At 41.4% G+C, this 19,204-nt stretch overlaps 1 protein-coding gene and 1 long non-coding RNA gene across 6 annotated transcripts in view; both read right to left on the minus strand.

Moving 5' to 3' along the window:
- FUT8 (fucosyltransferase 8) overlaps nucleotides 1-17,512 on the minus strand; it is a 173,167-nt gene extending 155,655 nt beyond the window's left edge. For 2 of the 5 annotated variants that reach the window (XM_060174814.1, XM_060174812.1), the window contains exon 1: nucleotides 17,410-17,512. The gene's annotated coding sequence lies outside the window, so the exon portion shown is untranslated. Of the gene's footprint in view, nucleotides 1-16,211; nucleotides 16,876-17,409 lie in introns of those variants that run through there. The other 3 variants (XM_060174813.1, XM_060174811.1, XR_009545305.1) reach the window with 2 other exon arrangements.
- LOC132533332 (uncharacterized) overlaps nucleotides 1-19,204 on the minus strand; it is a 408,100-nt gene that overhangs the window by 199,270 nt on the left and 189,626 nt on the right. The gene's annotated exons all lie outside the window — the stretch shown is intronic.

Below are 19,204 nucleotides of genomic sequence, written 5' to 3' on the forward strand. Positions count from 1 at the left end.
GCTATCCACTACACTGAAGGACATTTTGATGCTATGTTCTCTCCTGGTCTTGGATTTTCTCTCCCTCCTTCTCTCTCTCTCACTCTCTCTGCAACCAAGAGGAAGATGAGAGATTTAGGTTGGTGGTAGGAGTGAAATGTAAACACTTGAAGAGATATGTACCTATACTCGTATGTCAACAGTCCTGTTATATCCCAAATAAAATTATTTTTAGTTCATTTAAGAGATAATTAATGTGAACCAAAGAATCTGGCTCCGAGCCAGAGAGGTATAGAGGCCTGTGCAGTGGCACACCCAGTTAAGTACACACACAAGGACCCAGGCTCAATCTTCTGCTCCCCCCGCCCCAAGCAGGAGCAGTGAAGTAGAGCCCCAAGCAGGAGCAGTGAAGTAGATCTACTGGTGTTTATCTCTCTTCCTCTCTATAGCCCCCTCCCCTCTCAATTTCTCTCTGTCCTGTCAAAAAAAAAAAAAAAAACCGAGAAAGCTGGATTCATAGTGGCAGCACTGTGAGCTCCAGTAATCACCCTGATAGCAAAAATAAGACACGGGGCTAGGCGGCAGCACACAGGGTTAAGCGCACATGGCGCAAGTACAAGGACTGGCTAAGGATCCTAGTTGAACCCCTCAGCTCCCCACCTGCAGGTGTGTGGCTTCACAAGCAGTGAAGCTGTTCTGCAAACTATCTATCTTTCTCTGCCCCTCTGTCTTCCCCTCCTCTCTGGACTTCTCTCTGTTCTATCCAACAACAAGGAAAGCAATAACAACAATAATAACTATAGCAACGATAAACAATAAGGGTAACAAAAGGGAAAAAATAGCCTCCAGGAGCAGTGGATTCACACTGAGCCCCAGCAATAACCCTGGAGGCAAAAAAGAGAGAGAGAAGTATAGAGCCAACATATCTAAACAAAGAGAGAGCATGGTAAACAAGCAGAGTTTAATAACAAAAACACAAAACCACATTATCACTTATACAGTTGAGAATTTTAAGTACTTCCCAGTCCCAAAATCTCAGGCTAAGCTCATAATATCTCTCTCCTTATACTATCTCTTACAGAGACTCATCTGGAAAGAAGCTATTTGCTGAAATCAAATGACAGGTGACATTCAGAGGTTAAAGAAGCAAAAACAACAATTTGAAATTGTAAGTGAAAAAGAGTAGTCAGGGAAAGTACTAAATTATAAAAAGAAGAGGAAAGGGATTTATAATGCTAAATCTAAATAATTAAGACTGGGGGGGGAACCCATTTGGAAAACCTATAGGTCACTGGTAGCAACAGAGGATATTTTTAGTGCCACAAAAAGGTAGGGAGGGAAGAAAAGAAAAGGGAAAAAAATGATAGCCAAACTGAAACAATAGACATACCACTTTTTCCTTTGGACTGTTAACATACTTGTAAAAGAATAAGGAAAAGTATTGTTTGTTTTTCAGGCCATTAAAGATGTTAAGGGAAACTGAAATAAAAATGACACTGAAGTTACCTAAGAAAACTATATAAGTAACCATGAAGTAATCATAAAAACTTAAGGATGCTAGGAAGGTAACAGAATGGTTATGAAAAAAAGTCTTTCCTGTCTGAGGCTCCAAAATCCCGCGTGCTAATACTAAATTGGTGGTGGGCAGAGAGAGATTACAAAATTTAGAGGTAACGGTAAAACTGAAGAAGCTTCTGTTGGATAGTCTTAATCTTCTTACATTTTTCCAAAAATAATAAATGAAAACCATTTACAAAGTCTGAAAGCAGTACACTGGAATAGTCAGTATTATAGGAAGTCATTTTAAAAAGGGGTCAGCAGTAGTGCAGGCAGTTAAGCGCACATGGCGGGAAGCGCAAAGATAGCTTAAGGAACCAGGTTCGAGCCCCCGGCTCCCCACCTGCAGGGGTGTCGCTTCACAAGCAGTGACGCAAGTCTGCAGGTGTCTTTCCCCCATCTCTGTCTTCCTCTCCTCTCTCAATTTCTGACCTATCCAGCAACAATGACAGTAATAACCACAACAACAATAAAACAACAAGGGCAACAAAAGGGGAAAAAATAGCCACCAAGAGCAGTGGATTCATGGTGCAGGCACAGAGCCCCAGCAATAACCCTGGAGGCAAAAAAGCACTGCCAACATATATATATATATATATTTATTGGAGCACACTTCCTAACTGTTCATCTCACTTTCATGTAACTATAAAGACAAATTCATTAGTCTATCTGATTTGTTACACATTTGTAAAGAAAACTTCCTAAATCTGACCAGAGTAATGATATTCTTTTCTATGTCTTTTCCATTGAGAGTATTCCATTGTTTCTTTGCTATTTTAGAAATTCTCAATCATTTTACTCTATAATGAGGTTCTAGTCTTGTTCCAATACTCTGCTTAAATATCAATGCATTTGATTACTAAAATCCTTAATATGTATTTTCTTAAAGACAAATTTCTTTACATAACTACTAAAGAATAGTTCCAGCAGCCAGGAAGATTTACAGCATAAATTTACAGCATAAGATTTACAGCATAAATCTTATGCTGTAAACCATTAACCTCCCAATAAAATGGGGGGAAAGTAGAAAAAGAAATAAATCGATTTTTAAAGCTCTAAACCAAGAAATCATTTTATCTTTTTGACAACTGTTCATTTATTAAGATGATTAAAAATAAAATCCCTGGGAAAATTATTATTGTCAATATTTTGAAACTTCAGAAGTTAGACTGTATCTTTCTCTTAACTCTGAAATTTTCTAATTAAATATATTATATACTTTATAAAGTCAAAGGACATTTTAATACAAATACAGCATAACATATATTCAAAAGAATACTGTTCTCAAAAAAAGTTACTTTAGAAAGCTGTATACTTTTCCTAGAGTATTATCACTGAGTTAAAAGCTTTGGGATTCAATTTTTAGAACTCCTTTAGGTCTTAACAATCTTCATAATATTGTCAAAAATGATAAATCTTTATTCATTAAATACAGATCCAATTTGGGAATGTTTCTAGTTATCATACAGTATATTAGCTAATTAGAAATACCACTATTGAACAAAAAGTGTGATTATGTGAAGCATAAAACAAAGTTCTTATGCCGGTGTAAGACACCATCATTAAAATATATTTATAACTATGTTCCCCGACAGTATCTACTCTTTGGAATATCACTTATGCATTCTAGTGCATTAAGTTAAAAGTAAAAGTTTAATCATTTTAAAGCCGTGTTTCCTACTAATGTAGGTAATATAAAAAGAATCAAATCATTGAATATTTTACAGTAGTTTGAGTATTCTCATTTTTGTTCTAGTTATTAAGTGCCCTTTATAATACTAAAAAATGATTATTCCATGGCATATACCTAATACCAGTTGACTCAGCAAACTGTCTACTCATACAGAACATAAACCTTCATATTCTATTTTGTAATTTTCTATTAAGTTTTTCCCATTTATCAACAGAATATTTCCTGTTGGTTTTGCCTCCAGGTTGTTTTCCCAAATGTAGCCATATGTTTCCATTAGTTTCTATCTGAGACTCTCATGCATTAGGCTCCAAAGTCCCAGGTTCAATTCCCCCACACCACCATAAACCAGAGCTGAGCCGTGAAAGGTCTCAGCAGCTTTGAGCCCAAATTGGTTCAAAACTGACTAAATCATTCCCATCCCCCACCCAACCCCTCTATTCCCAAAACAAAAACAACTAAAAAGCAATTTCTTTTTATGTTGCTATAAAGCTTAAGTCACTTTTGAAGCTCTACTTATGAAACATTCAACATTGCCATTATCCTCTTTGAAAAGCTTTATTAACTCAGCATTTAAGACTATCCCAATTCTCAAAGATGTACACATGAACTTTTAAAAAGCCCAATTTTTTTTTCAGTTTATTTTTATTAAGGAAATGTTTAACAAGACTGTTGGCATCAGAAACAATTCACATCTCAAACATGCCATTATCCTCCACCAAAGGGCAGTGAGTCCCCAGTCCTGGACAACCCCCTTTCAACTCCCCCTTCAAAAACCTGCTGAAACTGACCTTGGGTTCATTAACATTTTGCCCTGTATGCCTCCTCTCTCTTTATTTCTTAAGCCCCATTTATGAGTGTGCTCATTCAGAATTTGTTTTAGCGAAAGACAAGATCTAACCTCTTATATAGCTAGCTGACTAGTATTCCACTGTGACGTGGATACAATTTTTTTTTTCAGTCATGGGAGATTTACCACTTTGAGCAACTTTTTCAGATACAGAAAGAAACAAAGACAGAGGGGGCGGAGCCAAAATGACTTGGAGACAACACCTGGTGTGAGCTCCTGAAAAAAAGCAGTTTTCAACCTGGGATTCTTGGGAGAGGGAAGGATTTCTGACCATCGATGCCACCAGGTTCCAGATACTACCGTGACGCCAACCAGACTTCCCCAGGCAGACAACCCCACCAATATGTCCTGAAGCCCCACCTCCCCAGAGCCCCGCCCCACTAGGGAGAGAGACAGGCTGGGAATATGGATTGACCTGTCAATGCCAATGTTCAGCGGAGAAGCAATTACAGAAGCCAGACCTTCCACCTCCTGTACCCTTGGACCATGCTCCCAGATTGATAAAGAATAGGAAAGCCATCAGGGGAGGGGATGGGATACGGAGTTCTGGTGGTGGGAACTGTGTGGAGCTGTACCCCTCTTTTCCTATGGTTTTTGTCAATCTTTCCTTTTTATAAATAAAAATTATTTTAAAAAAAAGAATAAGAAAGAAAAGAAACAGAGACAGAATGGTAAAGAAACACAGGGCCAAAATTTCCTGCAGTACACAGTGGGGCTTGGGTTGAATAGAGGTCTCCAACATGGCAAAGGAACAGCATTAGCCACATCAGCTACTTTGCTAGCCCACCACAACTTCCTTTTTTTTTTTTAAATTTCTTTCTTGGGGAATTAATGTTTTACATTTGACAGTAAATACAATAGTTTGTACATACATAACATTTCCCAGTTTTCCATATAACAATACAACCCCCACTAGGTCCTCTGTCATCCTTCTTGGATCTGTATTCTCCCCATCCACCCACCCACCCCAGTCTTTTACTTTGGTGCAATATGCCAATTCCAGTTCAGGTTCTACTTCCACAACTTTCTTATCCATTCAAGTCTCACTGGACATTTGAGTTGTTCCAAATCCTGCCTACTATATACAGTATTGCAAATAAACCCAGACATTTAAAAATATCCAAGGTTTAATCACTCATCTTGATCAAGAAAATCCCAAATTTGCCAACTGCAAAATCAACTATTAGACCATAAACTTCAGGGTTTTTTTGTTTTTTGCCTCCAGGGTAATCACTGGGGCTCAGTGCCTGCACTATGAATCCACTGCTCCTGCGGTCTTTTTTTTTGGGGGGTGGGGGGAGATAGGACTGAAATTGAGAGGGAAGGGGAAGAGAACAGGGGAGAAAAGGACACCTGCAGGCCTGCTTCACCACTTGCGAAGGGATTTCCCAGCCCCTCCCCCTTGTAGGTGGAGAGCTGGGGCCTAACCAGGATCCTTATACCAGTCCTTAGCTTTGCATCCTGTGTGCTTAACCTGGTATGCTACCGCCCAGCCACCAAACCTCATTTTGTCATCCAGAAAAATAGCATATTTAAGACTATATTTAAGAAGAATTAAGCTGCATGGCTGGAAAGGTCTGCGAATATTTATCTGTGTAAACTAGAATAGAAGAAAAAAATCAAATCATTTTATGAAGAAATCAGAGACCCAGAGATAAACACAGCTTATCCAAGTATATACATTTTGATGGCAGAGCCAACACCAATATCAAAGTTTTGTGAGACCAAGTCAAAGTACTCACTCAATTTACTAAGCACTATTATACTAAATGACAGGAGCCAGGCATGATTCCCTCATTGCTAAATTTCTAAAAATGCCAAAATCACATGAATAGCAGAGAAGAGGCAATGGTAGTGGCTCAGCAGGAAAACATACACCTTGCATGTGTATGGACCTGGGTTTCATCCTCAGCATCACATATAATGAAAAGTTACTGTGATCTGTCTGATTCTGTTTCTCTATTGCATTAAAAAAAAAAAAATCAATGGTGCAGAGGTGGCTCTATGAATAAAGTGTTGGACTCGCAAGAATGAGGTCCCAATTCCATAAGTAACATGTTCTGCAGTAATACGCTGGTGTGTGTTTTCTCTCCTCCCCACCCTCTCACTCATTAATACATGAATACAATTTTATATAAACAGACATAGACACACACACACATACACACCCAGATCACTGCCCAGCTCTGGTTTATGGAGGTGGTAAGGATTAAATCTGGGACTTCGGGTGCCTCATTTTGCATAACCATTCTGTCATTTCCCCAGTCCTTGCAAAGTATTCTTATACAGCAAGTTTTTTCTTCCCAGAAAGCCTCGAATTCAAGGTGAAGATGCTCAGCTTTGGTCAGGGATATGACATAGTAGTTATGCTTGAGTTTCTGAGACATCCTCTGCACCATCATCAGTGCTCTGATAATAAAATAAAATTGAGTGGTCTGGGAGGTGGTGCAGTGGTAAAGCTTTGGACTCTCAAGCATGAGGTCCCGAGTTCAATCCCCAGCAGCACATGTGCCAGAATGATGTCTGGTTCTTTCTCTCTCCTCCTATCTTTCTCATAAATAAATAAAATCTTTAAATAAATAAAGTTGAATTAAATGAAATTAAAAAAAAACACTTGGGGGGCTGGGAGATAGCACACATAGTACAGAGTGCAAGGACCCAAGCAAGGATCCTGGTTAGAGGCCCCCCCCCCCCCCCCCGGCTCCCTCCCTACTTGGTGAAGCAGGTCTGCACTCCTCTATCTTTCTCTCTTCTCTATCTTCACCTCCTCTCTCAATTTCTCTGCCCTAGCCAATAAAAAAATTGAAAAAATGGTCACAGGAGCAGTGGATTCATAGTGCAGGCACCTAGCCCCAGCGATAACTCTGGAAGCCAAAAAAAAAGTGCTCTAGTAACAAAAAAGGATTAAGAAAAATACTCAGCTGTTAACTTTATCCAATTCTAGTCTGTAGTATTAGGACAACAAGACTAAAAAAGATTTATATAGAGCAACATATCTAATACCTCTTATGTTTTTTAATCTCAATTGCTGGACAGTACTATTCACAAAGTCAGAAAGAGAATGGGTTTTAGAGAGGGTGGAAAAGTTGTAGCTCAGAGGGGCTGGGTGGTGGCACACCTGGTTGAGCACACATGTTGCAACATACAAGGACCTGGGTTCAAGACCCTGATCCCCACCTCCGAGTAGTGGAAGTGTTGTGGGTGTCTCTCTTTCTCTCTCCCTCTCTATCACCCCCTTCCTTCTCAATTTCTGACAGTCTCTATGCAATAAATTATAAAAAAGACAATAAAAAATAAAATAAAATAAAACGACACATTCAGTTTAACTTCAAGTTTAATTTGATGAAGGTGTATCTAGATAAAGCTCAGGCTGTTGGAAACAGAGTTAAGCAAACTGATCTGTTGTCAATATTGAATTGACAGTAATTAGGTAATTGTGGGAGACGTAGAATTAAATGAGATTGCCCAAGCAGTGTGTGCATATTTAAGTAAATTCAGCAGTAGACTCATAGGCAACACAAACTGTTGAGGAGTATACTCACCAATTTAAAACTGAAAAATCACTTAAGAGAGGTAGGAAAAAGCAGATCAAATAAGCCAAGGTTCGAGGGACAAAGGAGCAAAAGTCAGAGCTAAAAAGTGTCCTTGGGAGTCAGGAGGATATTAGGAATCTTTGCTGGAAGACTTCACTCATACCTGTATTTACTTTGTTCTTTTAAAAGGGGGGGAAATGACTGACTTCCCACAAAAAGAACTGTAGAGACCAACTGCCCCACGAAACCCAGTGTCTTTGTCAGTCTTGGTCATAATATAAACATTCTATTGTTTGCTATTGGGCTCAAGAATTTTTGAAGCAATATTAAAGCACCTAGGTAGTCATACTTAAAGATTTCATATTCTCCAGTGATTTCCTATTAACACATAAATTAATCAGTTGCCACCACTACCCTGCCACCCCGCCCCAAAAAAAAAAAGGTCAATATTTTCTAAGCAGATCAGTGGGATCTGGACAGGAGTTGGGTAAACAAGCAAGCAGCAGCATTCTGGAAGATGAAAGTTACCTAAAATTGGATTGTGATAATTATTACTCAACTGCACAAGTTTACCAAAACTTGGACTATGAATTTTAAGGTATAGAAGTTGTACTTCAGGGTGTCCGGCGGTAGCACAGTGAGTTAAGTGCATGTGGCGCAAAGCGCAGGGACCAGCGTAAGGATCCCAGTTTAAACCCCCGGCTCCCCAACTGCAGAGGAGTCACTTCACAAGCAGGAGTCACTTCACAGGTGGTGAAGCAGGTCTGCAGGTGTCTATCTTTCTCTCCCCCTCTGTGTCTTCCCCTCCTCTCTCCATTTCTCTCTGTCCTATCCAACAACGAACAACATCAACAACAGCAATAATAATAACCACAACAAGGCTACAACAACAAGGGCAACAAAAAGGGGGGGAAAATGGCCTCCAGGAGCGGTGGATTCATGGTGCAGGCACCAAGCCCAGCAATAACCCTGGAGGGAAAAAAAAAAGGTGTACTTCAGTAAATCTACTCCAAACAGGACTACAGCAGTGGTTAGGGATGCAGATCAATGAGTAAAGTGCAGGTCTTTTTACACTGCATGAGATCTCAAGTTTAATCTCTAAGTATAGCACAGAATGGAGTGCTGCGCTGGTCCCTCTCATAGCAAATCTTTTTTTTTTTTTAACCACTTCTGGCTTATGGTGGTCAGAGACTGAACCTAGGACCTCTAATGCCTCAAGCATGAACTACACTACTAACACAACCCCTAGAATTTCACAGAACTTTCTAAAGGAAGACAAAAGAAAATCGGAAACTTCTTATAAAATGTGTGCCCTGGCTCAAACTTTAACTGTAAAGAGTAGGTTTGCTCAAAATTGTAACCTTTTAACATACGCTAACTGAATGAAGTAGTTATTCAAAGAACCGAAACATGAAAAATATAACGCAATACCTACAGATACATCTCTCTTTTAAGTACAATTCTAAGTGTTAGAAAAACTTTACAGTCAGGTCCCAAATGATTATGGCTCTAATTAAATTATCAAACACACACATTCTCTTTGGAACTCTTCACAGTAACTCATTTAAACCTGCTCACAGTATTCCCATGAAGGGATGACACTGCTGTTAATTTCATTTTAAGAGGTCTCTTCGATGGACAGTATTTTTTTACATTGTATTACTGTAATGACGCACACAAAGAAGGTGAAGATATGTCCTAAAAACCAACCCCATGTAGTCAGAAACTCCAGAGATGAAGATAGTAATAAACAGATGAAAAGAAAAATTAAACATTCATCCTGATTAAAAGACATTATCAAGTCATATATTAAATAGAGTAACTGTATGACTGATAGTGGACTCTTAATGAGCCAGTATCTCTTTAGATCTCTCGGCCATACTAGCACACAGGAACCAGTGTCTCCTATGAACCTTTTTATATGGAGTTTGTAACTCAAGAGGACTTAAATTGAGGCCTACTGCCTCAAAAGGAAATAAAAGCATCATAATAAACCTATTCTAACAAAAAGTTAATGTTTTAGCAGAAAATGTTCTATGAAGGCTATGAAAAAAACAAATTCAATAATTAATTCCCACACTTCCTTCTACTGGTGGGAAAAGAATAATAAAAGGAGAAGAAGTGGAAGGAGAGAAAAACTCTGGAAGAAATCTCTCCTGCTTCCAAATAAGTAGGTTCACTAAGTCATGGGATCTCTTGCCTCTCAATCTCCCTCCCTTCACTGACTAACCCAAGCATAGCTAACGTGTAAAACAACAGATGAGAATTAAATTACAAGCTACAAATTACATTTTTTTTATCTTTACCACTAAGATATTATGATTAATTATATTTTTAATTATAAAAAATTATTCTAAAAGTATAAAATGTTGACTTCAGTCATAAACACACTAATATGCTTTTATAATTTAATGGTTTGTAAATACTGTTTTTACTATAGGCAAATTTATTCTCAATCTAGATATCAATAGGATTTAACATCTCACTTAAGGGAGATAATAAAAATTACTAGGCACAAAATCAGTGAAAATTTAAAGCTCATTCATGGCTCATTAACAGACTTAATTAAATAATAAAATTTATATAGACACAAAAGTTCATTTTAGTTGTACGCAGGAGGTAAATCAATTGTATCTAGCATTTTCATTTTATATTTTGTACTTTTATAATCAGAAAGTTACAAACTACTTAAAGTTGATATCGCATAGTGTTTCTCATAAAGAATATTATAAAATAACATTAGCTTAACTTTTCATTCACAACTCAGATTAGTAATCAACATTTTATTATTTACTTATAAAGTCAATTTTATTTACACTAACTAGGTTTAAAACTTCAACAAGCTGACTGACCTGTTTAACATAGGTCCATTAAATTCTTTTTATTCAGTCTGTCCCATGAGAAAAATTAATTTGTAAAGCCAGTATTCTTTGAATAAAACATATATAAGGAGAAAACAAACTAAAGATCCATAATGATCTTTAATGTTTTAGTTCAGTGCTCCAATGAAGAGGTTATACTATAGAACCAGTCCAAAAAGAAAAGAGTAGCAAAGCAAATTAGTCGTAAATAAAACCAGTAGATACTGATTTATAATGAGGCACATCTGAAAAGTTTACAATGCGATATTAATTCAAAACATATCACTTTTGACCCAAACAATTACAAAAAGATAATTTTAAATGAAGTAGACAAATGATGTATTACATTTTGGCAAGCTTTTTTTTTAATTAGTGAAATTAACCTTATACCTTTCTGTAAAGAAAAAGTAACTGTAGCTCTTATATTGAAAAACATAAGGTAGTCAAAAGTCCACCCAATTGAGTACATGTTACCATGCACAAGGATTCAGGTTCAACCCCAAATCCTCAAGTACAAGGGGAAGCTTCAAGAGCAGTAAAGCAGTGCTACAAGTGTCTCTCTTGAGGCCAGGCAGAGGTACATCCAGGTGAGCACAGCTTGCTGTGTGCAAGGACACGGATTCAAACCCCCACTCTCATCCTGCAGGGGTAGAAGCTTCATGAGTGTGAACAGGTCTGCAGGTGTGTCTATCTTTCTCTCTCCCTCTCTACCAACCCCTTCTCTCTCAAGTTCTCTTTGTCCTATCAAATAAAAATAGGGAAAAAAAAAAGTATAAAGTCCACTGGGAGGGTAGATTCGGAGTGTGGGCACAAACCCCTGGACCCTCTTCCATGTTTGAATCTGTGTCCTTGCACACAGCAAGCTGTGCTCACCTGGATGTACCTCTGCCTGGCCTCTAGAAAACAGTCAAGATTGATATATAAAATCATTTAACTGAGGGAGAATAACCTAAATAGGAAAATGGTAAGTCTCACTGTATTGGTTTGGTTTCGATTTATTACAAAAAGAAATCTGCAGGATGACAGAGGGTAAACATGGAAAACAAATGTAGGCAAGAGATATTATAGAGAGAAAAAAAGATTTAGGGCAGGAGCATAGTGGTTATACAAAGAGACTTTCATGCCTAAAGCTTCAAAGTCCCAGGCTCAATCCCTTGCCCCACTATAAAACAGACCTGAGCAGTGTTCTGGTTTAAAAAAAAAAAAAAAGATTAAGGAGCAGCTTGGCAGGTGGCTCAGCAAATAGAGACCATAATTTCCTAAATTCAATCCCTGGCACCACATGAGAGCATAAAAAGCAAAAATGGATGGAAATTGATGAATTGTGAAGCAGTGCTTCAATCCCTGGCACCACCATAATTTACCACAGCAGTGCTCTGTTAAAAAGTAATATAATAAGGGAGCCTGGCAGTAGTGCAGCTGGTTAGGCACACATGACACAAAGCTCAAGGACCGGCTTAAAGATCCTGGTTCAAGCCTCAGGCTCCCCACCTACAGAGGGGTCGCTTCACAGGTAGTGAAGCATGTCTGCAGGTGTCTATCTTTCTCTCCCCCTCTGTCTTCCCATCCTCTCTTGATCTCTCTCTATCCTGTCCAACAACAACGGCAGCAATAACAACAATAAAACTAATAACAATAAACAACAAGGGCAACAAAAAGAAAAAAATGGCCTCCAGGAGCAATGGATTCGTAGTATAGGCACCCAGCCCCAGCAATAACCCTGGAGGCAAAAAAAAAAAGTAACAATAATAATATGTAAGTATGGTTTCTCTTAAGCAGGTCTAATTAACTCAATATGACAATCTACAATTTAATAACTCAATCTTCAAATATGTATCTATATATGAAGTAGCAAAATGAAATGCCAAAGAAGCATTAAGAGAAGGACCAGAAATTCTTATATTGATCCTCTAACTACTAAACATACGGCAATACCATTGGTTACAGAAAACTGGAAACTGAAAACGACCAATATTAGTGCAGGGTATAAACTGGTATTGTAACAGCAGTGCTGTCTTAAATATTTATGTATTTATTAACATGAAGGAGAAAGAGAACTGGAGCATCACTTTGGTACATGCAATGCCAGGGACTGAACTACAGGCCCCATGCTTTTAAGTCTAATGCTCTAGTCACTATGGGTTTAACAGTAATATTCTTAATTTCGGAATTTTTAAAATCGTAATTTTATTTCATTCTTAAGCAAAGAACTTAACATGTATTTTTTTATAATTGGTCTTATGATTTTAAAATGGAAATACTATACTTCTAAAAACATACTATCATATGGGTGTATTTGCCAAATCATTTAAATCGAGATTTACTAAATGCAGCTTATAGTAAACCAAAAATCATTAAAGAAACTGAAAAATATGCATAAAAATATTCTTATCTTATGAAACTTTATAGTACTAGGCCTTCAATAAGGACTAGTGAATAATAAACATCCAGTTGGGGAGATAGCTCAGCTCGTAAGAGCACCAACTTTAATGCCTAAGGCCCCAAGGGAGATTCAGTTCTCAGCACCACCCTGAGCCAGAGCTGAGCAATTATCTGATCCTCTCACCCTCGCCTATCATTCTCTCCTTTGCATATAGCTCACTCTTAAAAAAAAAAAAAAATGTTATTTATGTATTAACAGAAGACAGGTAGGGGATGAGAGAGGGAAAGAAAAAGGGAGAAAGAAAGAAGGAAAGAAGAAGGAAAGAAAGAAAGGAAGAAGAGAGAGAAGAGAAGAGAAGAGAAGAGAAGAGAAGAGAAGAGAAGAGAAGAGAAGAGAAGAGAAGAGAAGAGAGAGAGAGAACCAGAGCATTATTCTGGCACATAGGATGCCAGAGACGTAACTCAGAACCTCATGTTTCCCAAGTCCAGTATTTCACTCCTAGGCCCCAACAGCTTACAGATAACTGCAATTTCTTTCAAAAATGCAGTTTTTATCAGTACTGAAATTCCATTTACCTACTGAAGCAATACAGAAAAAAAAGTCCCATTCTATCCTCAAAAAAAACTAAATATTCTAAAGAGTTCAATGTACACAATATCCTTCTCTATGCTTGAAGTTGAAGAATATGTTAACTGTGAGAAATAAATTCACATCTAAGTTATCACAGCTTAGAAATCTGAATGAAATATCACAGACCAAAAAATAACTATTTCATATTCAAAAGCACAAGTTCAATTTAACAGATTAGCTGGGCTCAGTGCATTATATTGCAGGAAATCGAGTTTAATAAATGACCTTGCTGTCCTGCTGTCCAGATGTCTGAAAGGTTCATTCTTAATTCTACTTGTGATAAATACCTAGCTTCTTACACAACTGATAAGCTTTACCTGTACAAGCTTGAAGCTTTTTTGAAATTTCAAGGCAGTGGATCAGCATAAAGGAAAAAAAATAAGCGTGTACAAAGGGTCAATTCATGCATACTCTTCTGATAAAATACACTAAAAGGTTGAGAAATTCCTATCACAGCCCTGAGTTTAGGGACATTATTTTCAAAGATTTAATGACAAGTCAATCAACCTTATGCACTTTGCATTATTTCAGAACACGAAAAGATTTTAAAACGACTATTTCTGACTATATAACATATATGTATATATATTTTTTAACTGTCTTATTCTTAGTTAAAAATCTACATTTCTTCTTGTCATAAAAAACCCTGTTTCGGGTATTTTTTAAAAGTGCAAACATATATTAAGTACATTTTGCTTTGGCACTAGCTCCCCCTCCAGACCAACTTACTGATCAAACTGCACTTAAAAAAAATAAACAAGTTTTCTCAAGTCACCATTAAATTTAAAAATTCACTTTTAGATATTCCAAGTCCTTAAAATCAATAGCTAAAATTTATAACCAAACACTGAAGAATATAGTCAGATTTTTTTCCATATTTTTAAATAGGGCTGATTTGTATGTAGGAAAATGATTTCAAGTGACTTTGTAAATTTAAGAGCATCCTAAAATACGATCTATACCGTGCTATATTTTATGCAAATTAATTTGAATCACTATACTAATAAACTACAAAATTCCCTTCAAGTTAACTCACTATTCGATTAAAGATAATTTTACATCTGTTCTACTCTCTATGCAAGTATCATTCCAGCTGCTCAGCTCTTCAAGTAGAGCTCTCAGTTTATAGGAAACATAAGGAAAATCCACACCTCCAAATGACACTCTTCTATGTTCCTTATAGCCTATTCATTTCTAACTCCCTGTATCTGTATGTACTGAACTGTAAAATCACAATATCAAGTGCTAGAATTTTCACCTTACCCTAAGTTTGGAGTAGTTGTAAGTCAAGTAATTTAGATTTTCTAGACACATTTTATGGTATATTTCACAAAGCTAGTAGCGATGTGCAGGGTCTTACATGGTGTATAGCATTTCAGTTTACTTCCAGTCTATTTCAAAGAAGGACTAGTGCAAGTTGTTGTCTTTTTCTCCAGTACAGCTCTGTGGATTTTAATAATCTCTCTTCTAAGATGTTTTCTATATGATGCACCCTTTAAACGCATGCATAAAACATGAAAATTTAAATTAAAAATTAAATAAATATGCACAATAACCCCCCGCCAAAAAAAAAAAAAAAGGAAATTAAAAAGAATAAAACTTTGCCTATGGCTTCTAAAGGGCGCCCAGTCAAAGTTCAGTCAGTAACTTGTGGTGAGAGTTCAGCCTGAACTGGATAGAAAACTTTTGCTGAAATTTGCTTTGAGGTTTGCAGTTATCTACCGGTGCAAGTCTTGGCTTTCTCTCCCTGGGTCCATCTTCCTGGGCGAGCTTGAGTCCGTTGTAAATTCATTTAAGCCGGAAAAGAAGAAACCACATCTACCCCTGCCTTCAGCCAAGGCCTCAAATAAGGGAAGAAATAGAAAGAAAGAAAAGAAGCAGCAGCTAATGTAGGACCAAAGGCTGAGCGCTCACCAGGGAAGAAGCTTCACTCTGGCGCTGTCTTGTAACTTCAATCTCCTGCATCTCTGAGGCTCGAAGTGGCCGGCGCTTGCAACCCCCGTACAGAGAGAGGAAACAGGTGCTCGCTGCACGCCCCCACCCACCCCCAGCCCGGCACCCCCCAGGACAGCCCACTCACTCTGACAGGACAGACTTCCTTGAGCCAGTGGTCCAGACTGATTTAGCCTTCCCCCCAAAGAGTTGAGGGACTCAAAAGCTCATCCTCGCCAAATCAGAGGGGTGGGGGTGTCGCAGCGGCACTCGGGGAGCTTAAGTACCCCCGGCACTGGCCCGAGCCGGCAGCGGAGCTCGATGCAGATCCACTCCCGCTAGACCAGCCCCGGGCTCCTCGGCAAAGCCCCGGAGGACGCAGCATCCTCCTCCCCGCCGCCTGCGGGGACCAGTTCCCCGCAAAGGGCAGGCAGGTGGGGCGCGGGGACACCTCCCGCCCCGCCCCCATCCCTTCCCGGCTGCGGCCGCTGCCCTGAGCGACGATGCGCGGCGCCCCGCGTCCCGCTCCCGGAGGCTGGTGGCCCCTCGCACCCAGCTCGCCGCCCCCCTCCCGGGGGCCGCGCCAAAGCGTCCCGGGAGGGCTCCCTCCCCACTTCCCCCCCGCCCCGGAGCCGTAGCAGAAGCGGCAGCAGTTGCAGCAACAGGCCCGGGGGTCGCCCGAGGGAACAAGAGTGGCGACAGTCCCCGGTCACAGCCCCGGAGCTTCCGCAGAGCCCGCGCTCGCCCGGCCCCGGATCCCGCGGCGCGCGGGCCGGGCTCCCAAACGTCCCCTTACCCGAGGCGGGAGCACACGCGATCTGTGCCGTCCCCGGTCGCCGCCGCCACAGCCCTCCGCTGCAGCTGCCCCGCGTGGGGGGGGAGTGGGAGGGGTGACTGAGTGGAGGATGCTACTCCCGACTGAAGCGAGAGGAAGAAAACGGAAACAGGAACCGCCACCGCCGCCGCCGCCGCCGCCGCCGCCGCCGCCGCTTAACGGAGCCTTCGGCGCCACTGACTGAGAGAGAGCGCGAGACGGCGCGAGCCGGGCAGTCCCTGACAGCGCGAGACCGAGCGCGAGCCGGGTCCTGGGCGCGCGACCCCGAGCAGCGCCAGCCCCATTCCGCGAGGAGAAGGGGATGGGCTGGGAGGGGGCGGCGGGGGGGAGGGGGGAGGGACGGGGGCCTGGAGCTGAGGGAACCCGGGTCTGCCGGAGATAACGCGCGCACGCGCCGGAGCGGCTCTGACAACAAGCGCAGGCAGGGAAGCCTTGGCTAGCGCAAGCGTGCGCGCGCGAGCTTGGGCGCGCGCCCCCCGGCGCACCAGGCTTCTGGGAGAGGGCGCGCATGCGCTGCCCGCTCCCACCTACGGCGTCCCTGGCATGTGCGGTAGCTACTCGCCGCCCCTTTCTCGCTACTCTGATGAATGTAGTCACCGCGTCCGGCGCCAAGCAGAGCCGCGGGCCACAACGGGAAACGTGCGGCCGGGCAGCAGCAGTGGGCGCCGACTCGTGGCTTCCACGCGGGCGTAGGCCGCCCTCTACCGCCCAAAAGCCGGTGGAGGTTGCTGGGGTGGGGGGGGGGGGGTGAGTCGAGCCGGGCTCGGTACTCCCGGGAGCGCCACTTCCAGGGAATGCCACGCACTCTAGCCGCCCAGGAACACTGGTACTGGAGATCCGAAGCAGGCTCCCTGTTAACTTTCTGGGTTTTTAGGTGGGCGCTGCTGTTGAACTCCGCAGCCCAGGGCTGGCCTGTGGGCTGAGGCTGCCTGCGCGATCGTAGGGCGGCAGCGTGCTACCGTTGGCGACTTAAGCCTCATTTTGTCTCGTGAGTGCGATGATTCCACATTCACCTCTCGACAAAATGACATTTCCACGGGGGCGGTTGAGAAGGAGTTCAAAGCCGGGCCTCTTCCCCAGACCCCAGCTGCGACACCCCCTTCTGAAGCGGAAGTTTATTCGTTACGGAAGAGACTTTTTTTCCTAGGATGCTTCCTACCCGCTCTGGACTTGGGATATTCCTGGTGCTGTGATGAAAAGCAGAGGGGCCGAAGAGCTTATCTATGCATGCCCGCCCGCAGGGTTAGCAGAGTCCATAGAACCTGGGCGCGCCAGCCGGGCACATAAAGTGGTCGCCAGACAGGGGTGCTACGGTGGCCAATCAGAGCAGGAGCTGCGTGAGTGGAATGCAAGCGGACCAATCAGAGGGCCGGGGGATGAGCTTCCCGTGCAGAACTCTTCCCTGTAGCCTCGGGACCCAGATCCCCAGCTGGGGTGCGTGCCAGGGCCACCAACTCGCTGATGTCCAAAAGAAAAAGAGTTATTACACTAGCTGGAGCTGTTTGTTTAAGTGTCTTGTTTACTTATCCCAGACATTAACAACGGTCTGTTAGACATTTGGTATGAAACGGATCAGCGAAGAGAGATTATTTTTTTTAATTTATAAAAAGGAAACATTGAAAAAAAAAGGAAACATTGACAAAAACATAGGATATAAGGGGTACAACTCCACACAGTTCCCACCGAAGAGATTTTATAGTCAGTGGCCTGCCAAGACAGCAATCTACCTAATGGTATTTATAAATTTACCATATTTATGAAGGACGTTTTATAAACCAGCAACGATATTTCAGAGGTACTAATACGATACTGCTGACTCAAAGTCCCTGCCCTGAAGAATCTCAATTTCTGTGCAGCGGTGGATAGGGGGCGGTAATAGGGTAATAGATATACAGAGATATTTTCATGCCTCAGGCTAAGGTCCCAGGTTCAGTCCCCCAGCACCCCCATAAATCAGACTTGATCAGTGCTCTTTGCAGGGAAAAAAAAAAAGCCCAGTTTCTTCTGAGAGGTTTGCTGGACTTCTGTTGCCAGTCCTTTAAACAAAACACTGTCCACTGAGTAGTTTACAATCGTTTCTTTGATAGTTATCTCCCTGTAAGAAAAGAATGTGGGGGCGGGGGGTTACTTATCTAAGGTCAAACAAAAAATAAACTGCATAGCAAGAATTATGTTTATAGAGTTTAGATGTTATCTTTCAACAATTATTTAATTGAATGACTGGTTACTTTCCTCCTCTAACGGGATTTCCACTCTTAAGTTTATATATAAACAAAACGGGGCTGGGGGGAGGCGGTGCGGCGCCAGGTTATGTACATATGGAACTGTGCACAAGGACCTGGGTTCGAGCCCCCCTATTCACCACCTGCAGCGGAGACACCTCACCAGTGGTGAAACAGGTCTACAGATGTCTTTCTTTTTTTTTAATATTTATTTTATTTATTTATTCCCTTTCGTTGCCCTTGTTTTATTGTTGTAGTTATTATTATTGTTGTCGTTGTTGGATAGGACAGAGAGAAATGGAGAGAGGGAGGGGAAGACAGAGAGGAGGAGAGAAAGATAGACACCTGCAGACCTGCTTCACCGCCTGTGAAGCGACTTCCCTGCAGGTGGGGACGGGGTTCGAACCGGGATTCTTATGCGGTCCTTGTGCTTTGCGCCACCTGCGCTTAGCCCGCTGCACTACAGCCCGACTCCCTACAGATGTCTTTCTACCTTTCTTCTTCCCTCTCAATTTCTCTCATTCCTATAAAGTAAAAATAGGAAAGAGAAAAGAAAAAAATGGCACTGAGCCCCAGCAATAACCCTGGTGGCAAAATAAAATCTATTATAATGGCCACACAGCTTTTGATTGTTGGAAATGAACAAAAACTTTATATCTTAATAAGATAGACTAAAGGTCAAAGTTTACCAGTAATACAGGTGCCGTGTAAGAGTGAGGGGAAAGGTAGATG

This window comes from Erinaceus europaeus, chromosome 16, assembly GCF_950295315.1.
Source record: "Erinaceus europaeus chromosome 16, mEriEur2.1, whole genome shotgun sequence".
In the NCBI taxonomy this organism is placed as follows: domain Eukaryota; kingdom Metazoa; phylum Chordata; class Mammalia; order Eulipotyphla; family Erinaceidae; genus Erinaceus; species Erinaceus europaeus.